This window comes from Babylonia areolata, chromosome 28 (assembly GCF_041734735.1).
Source record: "Babylonia areolata isolate BAREFJ2019XMU chromosome 28, ASM4173473v1, whole genome shotgun sequence".
Taxonomy (NCBI): Eukaryota; Metazoa; Mollusca; class Gastropoda; order Neogastropoda; family Buccinidae; genus Babylonia; species Babylonia areolata.
Window position 1 is genome coordinate 17,981,645 of NC_134903.1, and position 17,040 is coordinate 17,998,684.

The window sequence follows — 17,040 nt, forward strand, 5'->3', positions numbered from 1 at the left end:
CACGATAGTGTAATGAGTAAGATAGTTTCTTCTCAGCGAACACGCTGGATTCAAATCTACCATTAGGACTTTTTTTTCTTTTTCTTTTGACCCGAAGCTTTATAATAACAAATACATAACACATTTTAACGCATAGATTTAAAAAAAAAAAGTGTATCACAAGTGAGTTTTGAAGGCCTTGCCTCTCTTGTTTCATTTGCTCTCATGTGCGTAATTGTTGTGATTCCCCTTTGCAGATATATATGATTTTTGCTGTTGTTTTGTGTCGATGTGTCACCCTCTCATTATCATTATTGTCATTAATGGAAAAAAAAGTATTCATATTATGATTATGATTATGATATTATTATTATTATTATTATTATTATTATTTTATCATTTATTTGTCTATCTATTTATCAGTTTATTCATTTGTTTATTTACTCTGCTGTCTAAGCACAATGGAAAGATTGTCATCACATCAGAGTCAGCTGGGCACAAATATGTTTTACAAAGTCAGCTATGCATTTACGTGCTATCAATCAGAATCATCTAAGCTCTAACGTGTCTTTAATCAGAGTCAGCTAGGCATTTCATAAATAGAGTAAAATAGTCTCCAACATATTTTAATCAGTCAGCTGTGCACAAACGTGTTATAATCAGAGTGAGCACTAACTTATATCCAATCAATCACCTTGGAACTAATGTGCTTTCAGTCAGTCCTCCTCCTCCTCTTCCTCCTTCTTTTTCTTCTTTCTTCTCCTCCTCCTCCGTCTTCCTCCTCCACCTCTTCCTCCTTCTTCAGCTTCTTCTCCTCCCCTTCCTCCCCCTCCTCCTCTTCCCCCTTCAGCTTCTTCTCCTCCTCCTTCTCCTCCTCCTCCTTGTCCTCCTTCTTCTTTTTCTCTGACTCTCAAAGTAGTTGTCTATCATACCTTCTATGTCTGCATCCCCCGTAGCATTATGGTTATATCTAATACTGTCTTGGTGTGTCCCCTGTCCCTCCCTAAGTCTCTGTCGATCATGGTTCACTGGTGTTTGCACTTCACTGAACCTGTCCACCTGTCCGCTCACACTCAACACACACGGCTTGTGAAAGGGTGCGTTTAACTGCCACACAAGTCTGTCGTGTGGACGTGAAAAAAAATCCCTCCTGATTACCACTTTCCGTTATGAAGGGTGTTCATGATGACACAGACACGTACACACGCATCTGCCACAATTTTTACGTGTGTGCGTATGGAAAGAAGTCGTGCAGATATTATAATTTGAATTTCTATTTTATTTCATTTTACTGTTAGAGATCTACACATTCATACTGATACGTTCTTTTGTGTGCATTTCATTCTCAGATATTCTCCTGAGTTCTTTTTTCTTCCCTGGCTTGGACAGGGTCTGACGAACGCGTTTATCTTTCAGCAATACACGCATCAAATGATGATGTTCTCCACACACCTTGGCGATTTGTTTACTGGATGTGGTGTGTATCCATCGAGATCGATGATGACCATCGTCGTCATCCAGCTGGGGGATGGGGGGAGGGTGGTGGGGGGGGGGATGCTCATGAATCTATCTGTGAGTGCGCAGATGGCCGAATATTCCAATCTGCGCACGAAATGTTCGCTGACAGTTGGGGCAGACAAAGACAGGCATATCATTGTCAGGGAGCTTGTTTGCCCGTGACTTTCTGGCCTGCCTCTTCTGAACAGCTGCAGCAGTCCTGTTGGCCTCACACAACTTGGCACCTTTGTGCACAGCAGTGCGCCATTTGTCACGGTCCGCTGCAGATTCCTCCCAGGAGTCAGGGTTGATATCAAACGCTTTCAGAGAGACTTTCAGAGTATCTCTGAAGCGCTTCTTCTGACCTCCGTGTGATCTCTTCCCTTGTTGCAGCTCGCCATAGAAGAGCCTTTTGGGCAGCCGATGGTCTGGCATGCGCGCCACGTGTCCAGCCCAGCGAAGCTGGGACTGCATCAGGATGGTGAAGATGCTGGGAAGGGTGGCTTTTGCAAGCACCTCCGTGTCTGGGGTCCTGTCTTGCCACTTGATGTTCAGTAGCTTCCTTAGGCATGTTGTGTGGAAGTGGTTCAGCTTCTTGGCATGTCGTTGGTACACTGTCCAAGTTTCGCAGGCGTACAGTAGTGTGGGGAGAACTACTGCTCTGTACACCTTTAGTTTGGTCTCAAGACTAATGCCTCTTCTGTTCCAGACATTTGCATAGAGTCTACCATGGATGTACTGAAGATCGGCGAGTCGCTCAACACTTCGTGTTTTTGCTTTTCTTCCACCACCACCATCATCACCACCACCATATCAGTTTCTGTTGCCTCGTCAGCGTCATGCATACTAGAAATGTGCAGCGTCTAGCCCCCGTCCTCCTCATGGACAGAAAGTGTGCGGATAAATACGAACGCATTTTTCCAGGTCCATACGTTTTTGTTTTTTCTTTATAATTAAAAAAAAACCCACAAAAAACAGTAGTGCATGGCATCATGAGCATAGCAAACCCAACAACAACAACAACAGCCCCCCCAAAAAAAACAACAACAACAAAACAACAACAACAAAACAACAACAACAAAAAACAAAAACAACAAAAAAACAACAACAGAAAAAACAGTCTAACTGTATTTTCAACATGATGATTTCACTCACGTCTCAGATTAAACCGTTCATTCCTGCAAAAGACACAACAACAACATACAGCAGACATTGATACACACCCATCAAACATTGAAAGAACTGAAAATAGTCCAACTGAAGAAAAACACAAGTACTTTGGAGTACGCCTGATGTCCTATTTTTATGTGTATGTGTGTGTTATGTTGTACTTCTCATGTAATTGAAGAGGTTAAAAGAAAGGAGAAGGTAAACAAATGAAAAAAGGAAGAGAAAGGGAAAGAGAAGTAAAGAAAAAAAGATAAAAAGGAAGAAGTTTGGAACACATAATTATATGATTTGTACAGCTTCCTTCCATATTATTGTCTTCTTTTTTTTTAACAATTCGTAAATGAAAAATTGTATTTATTCCATACATGCTATTGATTACTATAACATAGTTATTATGGTGTGCCAAGTACTGGTTTGATTATTTCTATGTTGTTTAGTTGATTGTAAAATTTATATTATTGCACAAGGAAAACTGAAGTTCTCCATCAGCCAGCCCCAGGGAAACCCTACGTTGAGCCCAACATCACAGTCAACGGTCAGAGACTCAGTGCGGTGGAGCGGTTCACATACCTTGGCAGCACACTGTCACGAAATGTGACAATCGACGATGAAGTGAACGTCAGGATTGCAAGATCAAGCACAACTTTTGGTAGACTCAATGTAAATGTCTGGAACAGAAGAGGCATTAGTCTTGAGACCAAGCTAAAGGTGTACAGAGCAGTAGTTCTCCCTACACTAATGTACACCTGCGAAACTTGGACAGTGTACCAACGACATGCCAAGAAGCTGAACCACTTCCACACAACATGCCTCAGGAAGCTACTGAACATCAAGTGGCAAGACAGGACCCCAGACACAGAGGTGCTCGCAAAAGCCACCCTTCCCAGCATCTTCACCATCCTGATGAAGTCCCAGCTTCGCTGGGCTGGACACGTGGCGCGCGTGCCAGACCATCGGCTGCCCAAAAGGCTCTTCTATGGCGAGCTGCAACAAGGGAAGAGATCACACGGAGGTCAGAAGAAGCGCTTCAGAAATACTCTGAAAGTCTCTCTGAAAGCGTTTGATATGAACCCTTATTCCTGGGAGGAATCTGCAGTGGACCGTGACAAATGGCACGCTGCTGTACACAAAGGTGCCAAGTTGTGCGAGGCCAACAGGACTGCTGCAGCTGTTCAGAAGAGGCAGGCCAGAACGTCACGGGCAAACAAGCTCCCTGACAATGGTATGCCTGTCTTTGTCTGCCCCAACTGTCAGCGAACATTTCGTGCGCAGATTGGACTATTCAGCCATCTGTGCATTCACAGATAGATTCATGAGCATCCTCCCCCCCCCCCCATCCCACCACCACCCTCCCCCCATCCCTCAGCTGGATGACAACGATGGTCATCATCGATCTCGATGGACACACCACCAAAATTTATATACAAAATAAAAAAGTGGTCGACCCAAGAAAGTCTTGGTAAAAATTAAAACAATAAAAATAAAAATGTAGATCACGTGCAAATACATCGTATCGATGTGGCTGTTTTCATTGAAACACGTTTTGTCACATACACATATGTGCAGCCAGATCTGCGAGGAAAGGGAGAGAGACAGGGAGAGGGCGAGAAAGAAGGAGAGACAGAGAGATAAGAGTACACATATTTTGCTTATAACAGTGAAAACGAAGTACCATATGAGAATGTTAATGGTTATATCTTTATAATTGTCAAAGGCTGATCTAGAATCAAAGCCAGTTCATCTCATGCAAGTTGGTGTGAGACTCTAGCCATTTCAAAAGTTTTGTTTCTTTGGATCTTTTCCATTTTTCTGCTAACGTATTCAATGTATACATAAAGGGATTGATAGCAGAGTTTAAAGGTAGTATGAATATTGCTAAAGCAACATTCATTTCTCCAGGGATGGGAATACCAGCCAATGCCAACATGCCACACAGTCCGATAGGAAACCAGCACATAAAATCTGTTACTGCGATAGTAATCAACCGCTGAGCTATTGTAATGTCTCGTGACACTTTGGTAGAGTTAGTTTTCAGAGCATTGCTCTGTATGGACCAGTAGATAGATGCTTGGCCCACTGAGATGAATAAAAACAAAATGAAATTGAGAACAATTATGACACAAAAAGAATACAATTTTCCTTTGAAGTTTTGTTTCGTCACTGGCAGTGGAATGCAAATACCTGTCTGTCTGTAAAATTCCCAGTGTGATGTCACTGGAAGTAAAGGCAACAAGGCAAGAAACCAGCCAACTAGCCAGATCAGTAGACATACCATTGTTGCTGATGTTCGCTCAAACCTCCAGGTGCTGAATGGAAAGCAGAGGACAATAAAACGATCTAAAGTGATCAGGCAGATTATCAGAGCTGATACCTCACTGGACAACAGAGACAGAAAACCGGCCACTTTACAGGCCACACTGCTTTTCCATGTGTCATCATAATGGAGATATCTGCCACGAAACTGTTCATCAGCCACTCCTATCACAGCCATGTAAACACCCATCAGAAAGTCAGCCATAGTAAGGTTGGTGACAAACACACTAAAGCCACTGGAAGAGGTCATGCTCCTTGCAAACAAACGAGCACAGAAACAGAAGACGTTACCAGACACTGCCAGACAGGTGATCAGCCACAGAAATCCACGGTAAGTCCATGACTGCAGTAGATCTTCACACGATGAAACTTCATCTTTTGGGGCATAACAAGATGAAGCATCAAAGTCGTCAGGAAGTGTTTCTTTACAGCATAGTTTATAGTTCTGAGCTGAAATGAACTGTAGATGGGAAAGCTTTCTAAAAACGTCATGTGGGAAAGTTTTTACAGGACTGCCATCCATATAGAGCTCAGTCAGTTGTGGAGTGTATTGAAAACCACTAGGACTTACAGTGTGAATAGGAGTGAAAGTTAAATTCAGTGACTGTACACGGGAAAATGATGTGAGCACTTTTGAGTCAAATACTGTCATTGCTGTGTGTGAAAGATCTATCAATGTGAGAGCACTATGTTGAATAACAGAAGATTCAGCATGGAGTGACGTGATAGGGTTGCTAGAAAAAGACAATGTCTGCATATTTTCTAGTTTAAGAAGTGAAGTCATGTTGACATACTGCAGTTTGTTGTCACTGAGGTCAAGCGATCTCAAATTCAACAACTTCATTTCAGGCATAATGGACAGAGAACACTTGGCAAGAACCAGATGGATCAGATAGACGTTGCTATTCACATCAGATAGAGTCAGACCTGAACCAGTGGCATCCAAAGAGCGGATCTGAGGGAAGAGTGCTGAATGGAAAGGCTGGACACAGAGAAAGGTGTGAACCTGACAAAGACAGCCTACAGGACAGGTAATATTGCACCACAATTCATCATCACGCATTGGGCAGTGAGGCCAGCCATCACACACGTGGTCACTATGTACACATATCATGGAAAGTCGACATCGGAGAAGTCCAGGACACGTAATCTCTGCACATCCCTCTTCATCACCACCCTCTATACAGTCATTCATCTCATTGCATCTAGTGTAAATCGGCAGACAGTCGTTGAATTTTCCAGGACAACGATAGTGATTATCTGGACAAGACTCATTAGAGTTCATTTTCACTGAGATGAACTGTGAAACTGCATTGAAATTGACAAGAACAGGAGATGGAATTCGTCTCCACAAAACGTTCATCGCTTTGAAAGCAGAACAACTCTTTTCATCGGATTCATCCTGACAGTGGCACATTTGATCACACACGTTGTCATAGGACACACACTGACCATTTTTACATGTGAAATCTGTGTTGATACAAACAGGATGCTTACAGAAGTATTCATCACTGGAATCTGGACAGTCAGATGTGAAGTCACATACCAGGGAATATGATAGAGTGGTTATGTCTCCACTGCACATAAATATGTGGATGATTGTGAAGTAGAGATCTGTGTAATTTAACAACATTATGTGTGATGTCTGGTTAGAAAGATGGCAAAGAGATGCATACTGTTGACCACACACTTCACTGTTGTTGAAGCCACAAGAAAGAACCTTGTGCTTCACAGGACCATCTCGACATTCTGTCACAGAATACCATCCCTTTGACAGTGACAGTTGTGTGCTGGCAACAGAAATTCCCGTTGGATCGCGAGATCTGTCAGTAGTTGTGTTAGGTTTTATTTCACAAGACACCCAAAATTTATCAAAGAAACAACGAAAACCATGTATAAACATATCTCTCAGACGAAATGAGATACAATCAATCAAATCACCATGACGGTCAGTATAAGAATATTCAAATAAATGATGAAAAACGGATCTATCTTCAGTGTATACACTGTGTCTATACATTTCAGGAAACTCCACATTATTTGAAAACAAAGGCATCATAAAATGACTCAAACTACTCCAGTACCTCTTTGCTTTATCGGTAATGGTGTAGTATGGATCATGCAGACATGTAGGAAGTTTTGGTTGACCACCATGCAAATTACAAAACTCAGTACCTATTCTGATGGGTTCTTTTTTATCTTTACTTGTTTCCAGTTTCACAATTTCATAACAACGATCACAAAAGGCCACCATCCCCTGACAGGCAGCACTGCTGAAGGGACAGTGTCCTGTTTCATCCCGTCCATCTTCACACTCTGTCTTTAAGTTACAATCCACGTTGTGCTGAAAGATGGAATAGTGCTTCACTGAACAGTTCCACAAACCACTGGGTAGCCTGTGTGGTGCTTTACTTTCAGGGAAAAATGAAAGAAAAAACTGAAAACATGGTGTGTTAGTTTCTTGGATACATGTATCACTCTCAAAAGAAGCAATGAACTGCGTGTCATTAAAATAGTACATCTGGGCAATCTCAGGTTCCCACTCGTTCACATTCCAGATGTAATTTCCGTCGTTATATCGTTGACATTCTTGGTGACATTGATACAAAGCAATGTACATTCCATATGGTGACAGCTCTTTGAGACTGACCATAAATGAATGTCGCTCTGGTACATTTATTTCTTTCCACATGGTCCGTGTGTAATTCTTACTTGCATTTCTTCTGAGTGTGAAGTATCCAGATAATGGTGACATCATCACAAAAACCACCCGGGGTGCTTTGATGTTGAAAGTTCAGAAAGCCATTTTTTCCCAATACATGATAAATGATCAATTCACATAGCAACCAAACAACCGTGAGGAACACACACACTATGATGTACAATTGAAATTTGCCATATCCACATTCCTCCACTGTGTATAGCATGTAATCATAAGGGAGAAAACTGCATATTCAACCAATGAAAATTGTGATGAAAGTGGCATTACACTTTATTTGAAAGATTGCTTTCACTTGATTTTACTTAATCTTTGTATCATTATTAGACTGATTTTCACTGAGACTTTCTTTTTAATGCTTAACGTGGGGAAAGCCTTGGGATGGCCTTATTGTTCGGTGAGGGTCTAAGTGCCATAATTTGATTTGATTCTTTGCAACGCTGTAATAATGGAGTATAAATTTGTAATATGTAGTTACTAGTGCTTGCCTGGAAAACATATGTGATTAGAGTCGAAAGACGGAAAGAGGCTAAAATATATTACTATTACGAAGACACTAGTTAAGGAATTATGAATTCATAACTGGTAAAGTAATGGTGAGGGTGATGTGTGACTGAACCTAGGGAAGTTAGTGAAATTGTACAGGGCACACACGCACCCACTCACACACATGTGACTTACGGGACTAACGGACAAGACAATACGGAAACAAGCCTAAAACGAAGAAGAACAAAGTATTTTTATTTTGTTTCAAAGAGCTTGTGGGTTGGTGCTGGTCTGAGACCCAGCCGCAACAGCAACAGCAGCAGCAGTAACTGTTGATGGCGCCGCCGTCGAGGGCAGACAAGCTGTGAAGAAAGCACTGAGGAGCAGCCTGTGTCCTGGACTGAGCTAGGACTGGAGTGCAAGGGTTCGGCCAGATGACAAGCTGCGCTTTAGCCGCGCTGTGAGTTAGCGGTAAGCGAGCTGTTGAGCAGTGAGCGGTGGGTGGCCACACCAAAAGCGGCGATAACTAGCGGCTAGCTAGCGAGCAGCCAGCTGTGCTGCTGGTTAAAGCTTGCGTGGCCACATGAATAGCTGCCGTAGCTAGTTCTATGCTAACCTGCCGCTAGCTGTGCACGGTTTGTTGTAATATCTGTTTACAGCTGTACAAGACAGAATCAAAATGGCAGAGAGGAGGTATCTCCTACTTTCAGAGTTGTCTGAACCATCGCCATATATACGGCGAGGAATTCTTTTTGATGACCGAGATTATTGGGTCCATCCCATTAACACGCAACAGAGTGTGTATGGAGAATATCACCATTTGGTTCCCGACCTCAAGGAAGATACTGAAAGGTTTCTTTCCTACTTCAGAATGCTACCAACCACTTTTGCAACAGTGCTGGACCTGGTTCAACCTCACCATTGGAAACAAGACATTGGCTTCAGGCGGCCAATATCAGCAGAGGAACGTTTCGTGTTGACACTGCTGTATTGTGCAACTTACATTTATTTTCTGTCTTTTCAACTCTATTTATTTTATAGATCATACAAAGTCAGTGTCATTTAGTGTGATCGTTCTTCTCCACTTCGTTCTTTTTCTTCTCTTGCACTATTGCACTATCATAGCAACACAAAATATGTCCACATTTACATACTCCACATGTATTAAGAATGTACAAAGTGTACCACACACACACACACACACACACACACATGCACGCAAACACAGGTGCACACACACACACACACAGACTCACACACAGACACACACACACACAGAGTTATATATGAAACAAAGAAAAAACATTGAAAATCTTTTTTTATTTGCTGTTCTAATTAGAAACGAGAGTTATATTTGTAATTGTTTCAAATTGTAATTAACACATCAGTCCAATGTCAATTAATGAGATGGACAATAGGTAGTAGGAAAGTGAGAGTTAATGCAACAGTTGGTAAGTAACTTGGGCCTCTTGCTGAGTATTCTCTTGGGAAGATGCATTGTAAGTGCCCATGAACTGATCTTGTATAAATGGCATACACTGGGGACTGGTGGAAGGTCGTGGAGCATTTTGCTGAAGTTGCTTCAGCACAGCATCGTTCACTATCTTGTTGATGTCACCTTTGACTTGCATTACAAGATAAGGATCTTTCAGTTTCCACAAGTCGCATGCCAGGGAACTGCAGAATGCTCCCCACTCATCCGCTGGTTCCTTGCACTCTTCTGCAGCCACAACCTTTTTCAAGTTGGCGATTTTCTCTCTTTCTAGGGATAGAAATTGCTCTTCCTATCAAGCTTTCTTCGTCATTCGACCTTGCTTTGGCTGCGTTGGTTTGGGTACTTCAGATGGAGGGAATGGTGACTCAACGCTCGTGTCGTCATCGCTGTCCACAGGTGTTGTCAACATGGAGTCCTCTTGTAGGCTTTCATCTTGTGTTGAGGTGTGGAAAGAACCCCGCATTTCTCTGCCCAAAAACTGATCCTTCATGAATAACATTGGTGCGTAAAACGGCCAACGAACCACATCTGTACCCTTCTCGAATGCTGGTTGGCCACTCTTGGTTTTAGGGAGTTTGTTGGTAATCTCCCTCATCTTGTCCTTCAGGGTCTTCAGTTTCTTTTTGCACATGTCCACTGAAACATACAACCACAAAACAATATGTAGATTACAGAAACACAGCTATTGTGATTGAAATGGTACCAATAGGGAAACATGTTATGTGCACAAAATCATCTTATTTTTCTTTTACAGGTATCTCTCAACTGGAATGTCATTTCGGTCATTGTCACATTCCTTTCGACTGGGAAGGAGCACGGTGGCACAAATTGTGGAGGAAACTGTCGACGCCCTCTGGACGACGCTGAGTCCAGTATACGTCAAGGAACCTACAAGAGAATTGTATCTTGAGGTGGCTGATATGTACTACAACGTCTGCAATTTTCCTAATGTCATCAGTGCTATTGATGGCAAACATGTGTGCATACAAGCTCCGGCAAAGTCAGGCTCAAATTACTACAATTTCAATAACTATTTCTCTATTGTTCTCCAAGGCATTGCAGACCCTCAGTTAAGATTTCTTTGTGTTGAAGTTGCAGCTTTCGGAAAAGAAAGCGATGGTGGAATCTTTGGAAGATCGGAGATTAAAAAAAACTCTTGATGGGAATACCGTAAACCTGCCAGAAGAAGCACCTTTACCAAACTCTAGAGCAAGACGTTGTATTGAATGTGCTTTTGGGGTTCTGGCAGCAAAATGGCGAGTGCTGAAAACAACAATCTGTGTCAAAGTGACCACCGCTGAAAAAATTGTGTTAGCTGCTGTCGCCTTGCACAATGCTGTCATCAATCATGAGGGTGCTAGCAGGGAAAAAGACATTCCCATTTGGGATGACTCTCAAGTTCGTGCTCGGGAAAGGCAAGTGGTAGTCCACCCAGGACGTCCAGGAGAACATAAAAACATGGGTGAGAGAACAGCTTGTCCAGTACTTTGTCGGTGCTGGTGCTGTGACCTGGCAAGAGAACTACATTTAATGCATCTGCAAGTGGTGCAGAACACTGTTGAGAAAAGACACATTTTTTTAGTTACACAGACAGTGATTGAGAAACCATGACGGTTTTGTGTGTGTTTGAGTGCGGGCAGAATTATTATAAAAAAAGCCCACATAAAGTATATGTATACATCTCTTTAATAAGAGAGAGAGAGAGATTGAGAGGGAAGGGGAGAAAAAGAGGTGGTAAGAGGGGTTTTCGGTGGAGTTGGTGAGATGGGAGAAATAGAAAGAAAAAAAAACCTAGAAGGCGTTCAGAGACCGCAAACCACGCCGAAAGTGAAACCGTACTTAAAGGGTTAATATATGTCCGATTGCCACTAAACTCTTATCAATGTCAGGGTAGGCCATGACCAATAAGTGTGCCAAAAATCGTCCAGAAAGCTGCGGTAGTTACTGAGATACTGAAGCGGTTCATTTCTTTTACGGGCCTAGAATGGATTCATATTTGTCCGATTGAAGCCAAAATGTAATCAATTGGTGCCCTTGGTTATATCAAAGCGTACCCCAAATTTCATCTCGATAACCCTATTAGTTTTTGAGTAATCTTGCTAACACACAGACACACACACACACACAGACAGACACATACACAGACACACACACACACACAGAGTGATCACTTAACCCCTGCCTTTCGGCGGGGTAAAAACTAAAATTGACAAGAGGAAAATCATACAAACACATTATCATTTTCCCGCACACACATGCAATATACCCACATACACCAACCCATTTTGGTCATGCATGTCAGAAATTAACTGTTTGTGACTCACCTGTCAGTCCAGTTTTCTCTGCAATTTCTGCAAACAACTTTTGGCGTACATCTCTGTTCATGAAATATTTGTGCTGCTTCTGCCAAAGAGGAGGCCTGTCTTGAACCAAAGTGATGAATTCCAAGGTTTGGTCTGCATATGAGGACATTTTCAAAAGAAGCTTCTTCTGCAAGCACTGACGTTGCGAAAGAAAGACACAAGGGGCGTTTAAAAAACCAACAACCAAAAACCAACAACAAACATTGCATCACATCTATTTTTGGCCGGCAACCGCCGCTCGAGCTTTGAGCGGTGATAATTGTTTGGAACATTACCACCGCTCGACGCTAGCAGTGGGCTCGCGGTAACCGCAACGTGGTAGCGAATCGTGTGGCCACTCCAACAATAACCCCTATTACTATTTCCGCAGCGCGGCTACAGCGCAGCTCAACCACTTTTCATGTGGCCGCACCCTAACGGACTCGCGAAGGACATGAGTATTCCCGTTATGTGTTGTGCCAAGTGTTGTGTGTTGTTGCCCTTCATAGTCGGTATGAGTTTGTGAATGAATGTGTGAATCTTTTAAAATATAGTTGTGTGATTTTTTTTTTTTTTTTTTTTGATTTTTTTTTTTTTATATAAATATTTGTAAAAATACTCGTCTCCTGTGTGATTGTTTTGCACGTGAACATGGCTGACTGAGAGGAGTGAGATCAGATTTTTTTCTGTCTTTATGATAGTTTATCTAAACGGGTATGAATGGATGTCTTTACAAAAACAGTGGTCAGGCATAGGTTAAGCCAGACCTTGTGTGAAAGCTTCCATCGGTCAAGGCTGACCATGACCATGACACAACCACACTCTGCAGTTCTCGTGTGCAGCCAGTGTTTGGGAAGGTCTGGGAAAGCCCTTCCCTGCTGACCAAACCTTTGTCAGGTAAAAAAGATGATGTACCGAGGCTGTTGTCTACACTTCTCCTGGAGGAGACCATGTGTGCCGTGGACCTGTCAGCTGGAACACACTGTGACTGTGAGCAGACAGCTGCTGTCCGAGCAACAACTTTTCTAAAGATGCTAAGGAGTATGGTGCCTCTGCAGTAGTTGCAATCACCTTTTTCACCATTATTCATGTAGATGGTGACGATCTCAGTGTCCCACATGTCCTGCAGTACAGTTCCTTCCTTCCAGCACGTGGTGCACAGAGACAGCAGGGCGATTTTCAGTGCTTCATCAGGTCAGGGGGAATCCCGTCATTGCTGGGGCCAGGATGTTGATGGCTGTGCTGAGCTCCTTTACCGTGACTCTGACGTCAAGGACTGAGGGAGAAACATTGTTGTGTCTGTGTAGAGGTGACAATGATGTTAAGGACTGAGGGAGAAACAGTGTTGTCCCTGTGTAGAGGTGACAATGATGTTAAGGACTGAGGGAGAAACAGTGTTGTGTCTGTGTAGAGGTGACAATGATGTCAAGGACTTAGGGAGAAACAGTGTTGTCCCTGTGTAGAGGTGTCAAGGGCTGAGAGAGAAACAGTGTTGTCCCTGTGTAGAGGTGACAAGGGCTGAGAGAGAGAAACAGTGTTGTCCCTGTGTAGAGGTGTCAAGGGCTGAGGGAGAAACAGTGTTGTCCCTGTGTAGAGGTGTCAAGGGCTGAGAGAGAGAAACAGTGTTGTCCCTGTGTAGAGGTGACAAGGGCTGAGAGACAGAAACAGTGTTGTCCCTGTGCAGAGATTGGAGTAGTGTTCCATCCAGCTTTCCAACCACTGGCTTATGTCTGGGATTACTTCCCCAGTGGAGGACTTGAGGTGAAAGGAGGGGGAGGTTGTGTTGCTCTTGACATGCATACATATTGACAAGTGTATTCTGTATGTGAGGAAAGTTTACATACCCTTCCCAAGTATTATGAATTTACTTTTTTGTGCCGACACTCAATAGATAACATGAACCGAACATGATACGAGTCTGTTTCGATTTACAATATGTTTAGGACAGTGTGCTCATTTCTGCCACCTGGATGGCTATATCCACCTCCAGTCTTTTGAGCTGGTCGTCATGACAGCTGTTTCCTTGGAGTCATTCATGGAAGTTTTCTGACAACCACCCTTGAGTCAATTATAGACGTTTTCAGACAGGCATTGTGGAGTCATTTATAGACATTTTCAGACAGGCACTATGGAGTCACTACAAAAGATCCTTGGCAAAAAGTGGCAAGACAGGGTCTCCAACCTCCAGGTCCTAGAGAGGAGTGGTCATCTCAGCATCGAAAGCCTGCTGATCCAGTGCCAGCTACGTTGGACAGGACAGGTTGTCCACATGACAGACAACAGGATCCCAAAGATACTTTTGTATGGCCAGCTGAATGAAGGCCACCGTGAACTTGGAAGACCCTACAAGCACTTTAAGGACACCTTGAAGACAAACCTCAAAGCCTGTGACACAGACATCGCTTCCTGGGAAACTGATGCCCCTGACCGCTCTCACTGGAGGATGCTTTGCTCTAGTGGCAAAAAGACGTTTGAAAACAAGAAAACGCTGGCCATTAAGGAGAAGCATGAGCGAAGGAAGCAGGGCTCAGCTTCTGGAGACGTTTTCCCTTGCAACACCTGTGGGAAGTGCTGCACATCCAGAATCGGCCTCTTCTCCCATATGAGGACACACACTGACAGATACGCCTGCCTGCCTACTCATCCGTAAGTCTGACGGGGGAACCCCATCATCATGGAGACATTTATGGACGTTTTCAGACAGGCACCTTAGAGTCGTTTATGGACGTTTTCAGACAGGCACCCTAGAGTCGTTTATGGACATTTTCAGACAGGCACCCTAGAGTCATTTATGGACGTTTTCAGAGAGGTACCATGGACTCATTTATAGGAAAAAACAAATAAACTGCATGCTTGAAAAAAAAATGAAAAAAAGAAAAAAAAAAGAAAAAAAGGTGGCACTGTAGTGTAGCGTTGCGCTCTCCCTACAGAGAGCAGCCCGAATTTCACACAGAAAAATCTGTTATGATAAAAAGAAATACAAATGCAAATACAAAATTTATGGACGTTTTCATACAGGCACCCCGGAGCCATTTATTGACGTTTTCATACAGGCACCCTGGAGCCATTTATTGACGTTTTCAGACAGGCATTATGGAGTCATTTATGGACGTTTTCAGACAGGCATTATGGAGTCATTTATGGACGTTTTCAGACAGGCATTAGGGAGTCATTTATGGACGTTTTCATGCTTGCTAGTCATTAATTTCGGAATATTTCAAGTTCCCAGTATTAGAGCTGTACTCTTTTGTCACCTGGTGCGAAGATTACAGTTTGCCCGTTGAAAGGTCCCATAGTCTTTTATGGCCACCGGAGCATCAAAACCACATCCACTGCGTGGATGGGCACGGGGGACGGCACAGGAAGGCGGGGCCTAATCCTCACTTTGCGACGTTTTAACCTTCCCCAGCACGAAGTCAGGTACATATTCACACCTGGGTGGAGTGAGGAAAATCGGATTGAAGTGCCTTTCCCGAGCACACAACACCATGCATCAAACCCTGATGACAGGTGAACACTGATCAGAAGTAGAACACCTAACCGATTCTGCCACACTGTCTGTCTGCTGTTTGGATGGTTCCCAATCCCCATGCACCCGAACAGGATTGCAGACAGTGGCAGTTTTGGCAAACCCCCTCATTGTCCACTCAGTGATGTTGTCTGCCCATTTCTTTCACTGTCTGCCTCACTCCCTTTCCCCTGCACTGTTACCTGATGGTCTTAGAACCTGCCAGACCATTGTCACTTGGCCATAACATCTCACGTTTCTGTTTTCTCACTGTCTTCAGTAGGTTTTCATGTCAACCAGCATGCTCTATGGTGGCTTTTCTGACTTCTTCAGTAGTGTAGTCCCTCTACAAGATGCCAGGGAGTCCTACACATGTTATATAAATGTCAGCTGGCCAAGTGATGTCCACATAGGGAAGGTTCCGGTCGCTTTCTCCTCCAAAAGTAATTTCCGCCTTACACAGATGTGGGCTCTACTGATCTGACTGCTTCATCACGTTCAAAATGATCAAAGAAATGATTATTGACGAGTTATCAAAACTTTGTGCTGCAAAGTTTGCGCATTTAGACGAAGATCAACGACAGTGTTTTCCCCTCCTCCTCTCAAGTTTCTTCGTTCCTGATGCAATTGTAAATAACAAACAAGAAGTACACATAATAACATACCAATAAACAAGAAGTAAAAAACAACAACACACACACAACATCACGCCAACAAACAACAGAAAGGCAAGGCGTTCAAGACTCGCTTATGAAACACACTTAAAGAAAAAAAAAACAACTTTAAAAAATCAAAAATTCGTTTGTTGAAATGTGTTCTCTATTCGTTATCATAATTATATACAGCTTCAATGCAGATTCGAACCATGGATGATTGGATCGAGAAGGAGTGGTTTTACCCACTGTGCTAACACGGGGTTAATATTGACGTTCAAATATTAGTTGAGCATGTTCTTTTAAGGGAAATGAATAGAGAATACAAAACACATGATGTTTTCCCATTTTATGCATTTTAAGTGACATGCTGTTGTTTTGAAATCAGTGTTTTGTTTTTTGTCACATTTTCAACTTGTTCATTACAAACATTAGTCTGGTAATTTGCACAAAAATATCATTTTCTGGACAAATGGATATCTGCACACACAAAATCATACTAGAACAACCACAATATAAAAAAAAACTGAAAAAGAAATACATGCATTGTGACTTCTGCAAGTGATAATATGGATGTGAGGCCACGCCCCCTCAGTCTCCACCCCCCCTCCTCTTCACCCCTCTCACACGGTCACTTCATCAGACCGCGTTGGCTGAGTGCCAAGAAAATAGCTCATACGGTGCCCTGCTAAAAATTCGGTGACCTGTCATCTGCTAGAGTTGAACAGCCTGCATCACTCACTGATAGTTGTATCTTGGCCACTCTCTTGATTGCTCCCTTTATTTTCCATCAAATCGTCCTATAAATGTTCACCACTGTCTTCTCCTTCGAATTTATGCTCCAATTCTTTCTGAGCATCAGCTAAAGAAAGTAATCT